The sequence below is a fragment of the Oryzias latipes genome, chromosome 22, assembly GCF_053564925.1.
Source record: "Oryzias latipes strain Hd-rR chromosome 22, Olatipes_Hd-rR_3.1".
NCBI lineage: Eukaryota > Metazoa > Chordata > Actinopteri > Beloniformes > Adrianichthyidae > Oryzias > Oryzias latipes.
Window position 1 is genome coordinate 205568 of NC_136258.1, and position 3553 is coordinate 209120.

Sequence of the window (3553 nt, forward strand, 5' to 3'; positions counted from 1 at the left end):
TTTGGATGGCTGAAGACCCTCAATCCCTTCTGGAAGTCCTATTAATCGCACGTTAGACTGCCGTTGTCTCCCTTCCATGTCCGCTAGCTTGGATTAGAGCTTCTCGGTGTTAGCTTGTTGCGTGGCACAGCTAGCCTCCACTTTAGATAAACGTTGATTAAGTGACTCAGCGTTTTCCTCCAATGATGTCAAACGTTCATCGTGGCGCTCCGACTCCTTTTGTAATCCATCGAGCTTTCCATTCACTTCGTCAAAGAACGTTGTTTTCAGATCAGCAAGAATTGTAGACCTGTGTTCGGCTAGCAACGCAGCTATGTCTGCTCTGCTAACAGCCGAAAAGGCGCTGTGATCAGACGATTCTGCTGTCTTTTCAGCCGATTTAGCGTTTTTGGGTGGCATTTTGGGAGAAAATAGAAGCAGGGAGATTTCTTTCACTGCTCAGATGCTGCTAGGCGTTGTAAACGTCCGTTTGTGGAGTTAAGATGAAAAAGTATTGGGCAGCAGAAAAAAAACACGTCCTATCGCATGCTCGCCAAACCGGAAGTCCTCCAAACAGTGCTGTTTAGAGCTGAAAAAAAGCTGTTTTGACACTTTTGAATGAAAAACTGATTTTTATGAACAATATGCACTCATTAGTCAAAGTTCTCATCTGCAAGTGAAGAACGTATTGTTCTTCACTTTTTTCCCCGGGGTTCCCCCCTGCTGGGCGGGGGCGGCGGGCCCCTGCCTTGCTCCTCCCTGGACCAACCGTGGGCCGGGTGGGTGGCTGCCTGGAGTGCGGAGCGGGTCTCCCTTGGGGGTCCTGGCTCGTACCTGGGGTTGGGGCGGGGGGATGCCCGGAACTCCTGGGTGGTGGTGGGGTGCTCGTCTGGGGCTGTGGGCGTCCTTCTCCGGTGGGGCCCTGCGTTGGGCTCTTCCGGCGCGGCGGGGGGGCTGCTTTCCTGGCTGGGCTGGGGCGGCGCTCTCTTTCCCTCCGCGCCTCTCTGCTCTCTGGCTCTGGGGGCCTCGCGGCGGTCCTGCTGGCCCTGGCCTGGGTGGCGGTCTTGGTCGCCCGGGGGGCGGTTGTTCCCTGCCTGTTCCCGTGTGGCGTTGGGGGAATTCCGGCTGCCGCTGCTGCTGCGGCGGGGGTCTGGGTGTGGGGGTGGCTGGGCGCTCCTCCTCCTTCTTTTAACATTCCACCATCCATTTTAGAAGAACATAAACACTCACCTGAGCACAGGTGTTAGCTCACCTTTGCACTTATAGTTTGCATGATTGAATGAATGAAAGATTTCACACTAGTTGGTTTAAAGGCATAGGTATGCGTTCGTGAACACTATCTGTTTTGTGTACATGTTGACATGTGAACATTTTTTGCAGCTAGCGGGTGTGTTGATAATATTTGAGTGTGTGTGAACAGGCCCCCGCCCTTTTTGTACTACATTTGAACTGTACCGTAACGATAAACAACCAGTAAACCTGTCTGCTCTATGCTGCTTCATGGTCTTACCCCCCCCTCTCACTATCACCCCCCCCCCCCTCTGACATCCCTCCCTCTTCCTCCCTCTTCTTCCCTTCTTTCCTTTCCCGTCCGGTCCGACACCAAAGATTTTCAATCATGATTGAAATGAATAAAGTTTGGCCTCAATTACAAAAGGGGTTTGTTCAGTCACACATTTGGTTTGTCTGAAGATTAATAACCCCTCTTGTTAAAGTAAAATATGTCCAACACAAGAGGCCCTCAGCTCTCATCTGCCTGCCTAGCTGTTGGACAGGACCAGAAAAAAAAAAAAAAAAAAAGAACGTATTGTTTCTTTCAGTTGAAGAATGGGCTATTTTTTGTCACCTTGTAAGTTGACAAGTCCAAACAGTGCTATTTTGAGCTGAAAACGCGTTTTGACACTTTTGAATGAAAAATTGATTTTTGTGGCCAAAATGCACTCAAAAGTCAAAGTTGTCATTTGTAGTTGAAGAACGTGTTATTTTTTGTCACCTTGTAAGTTGACAGGTCCAAATAGTGCTATTTTGAGCTGTAAACGCGTTTTTGACACTTTTGAATGAAAAACTGTTTTTTGTGGCCAAAATGCACTCCAAAGTCAAAGTTGTCATTTGTAGTTGAAGAACGTGTTATTTTTTGTCACCTTGTAAGTTGTTAGGTCCAAATAGTGCTATTTTGAGCTGAAAACACGTTTTTGACACTTTTGAATGAAAAACTGATTTTTGAAGCTAAAATGCACTCCAAAGTCAAAGTTGTCATTTGCAGTTGAAGAACGTGTTATTTCTTGTCACCTTGTGAGTTTACAAGTCCAAACAGTGCTATTTTGAGCTGAAAACGCGTTTTTGACACTTTTGAATGAAAAACTGTTTTTTGTGGCCAAAATGCACTCCAAAGTCAAAGTTTTCATTTTCAGTTGAAGAACGTGCTATTTTTTGTCACCTTGTAAGTTGACAAGTCCAAACATTGCTATTTTGAGCTGAAAACGCGTTTTGACACTTTTGAATGAAAAACTGATTTTTGTGGCCAAAATGCACTCCAAAGTCAAAGTTCTCATTTGCAGTTGAACGTGTTATTTCTTGTCACCTTGTAAGTTGACAAGTCCAAACAGTGCTATTTGGAGCTGAAAACGCTATTTTGACACTTTTGAATAAAATAGATTTTTTTGGCCAAAATGCACTCAAAAGTCAAAGTTGTCATTTGTAGTTGAAGAACGTGTTATTTTTTGTCACCTTGTAAGTTGACAAGTCCAAACAGTGCTATTTTGAGCTGAAAACGCGTTTTGACACTTTTGAATGAAAAACTGTTTTTTATGGCCAAAATGCACTCCAAAGTCAAAGTTCTCATTTGCAGTTAAAGAACGTGTTATTTCTTGTCACCTTGTAAGTTGACAAGTCCAAACAGTGCTTTTTTGAGCTGAAAACGCGTTTTTGACACTACAATATCACTCAAAAGTTAAGAGTGTGTTATTTCTTGTCCTGTTGTGCTGTTTAGAGCTTAAAACGTTTATTTGACACTTTTGAATGAAAAACCAATTTTTGTGGTCAAAATGCACTCAAACGTCAAAGTTGTCATTTGTAGTTAAAGAACGTGTTATTTTTTGTCACCTTGTAAGTAGAGAAGTCCAAACATTGCTATTTGGACCTGAAAACGCTATTTTGACACTTTTGAATGAAAAATTGATTTTTGTGGCCAAAATGCACTCCAAAGTCAAAGTTCTCATTTGCAGTTGAAGAACGTGCTATTTTTTGTCACCTTGTAAGTTGACAAGTCCAAACAGTGCTATTTTGAGCTGAAAACGCGTTTTGACACTTTTGAATGAAAAACTGTTTTTTATGGCCAAAATGCACTCCAAAGTCAAAGTTCTCATTTGCAGTTAAAGAACGTGTTATTTTTTGTCACCTTGTAAGTTGACAAGTCCAAACAGTGCTATTTTGAGCTGAAAACGCGTTTTGACACTTTTGAATGAAAAACTGATTTTTGTGGCCAAAATGCACTCCAAAGTCAAAGTTTTCATTTGCAGTTGAAGAACGTGTTATTTCTTGTCACCTTGTAAGTTGACAAGTCCAAACAGTGCTT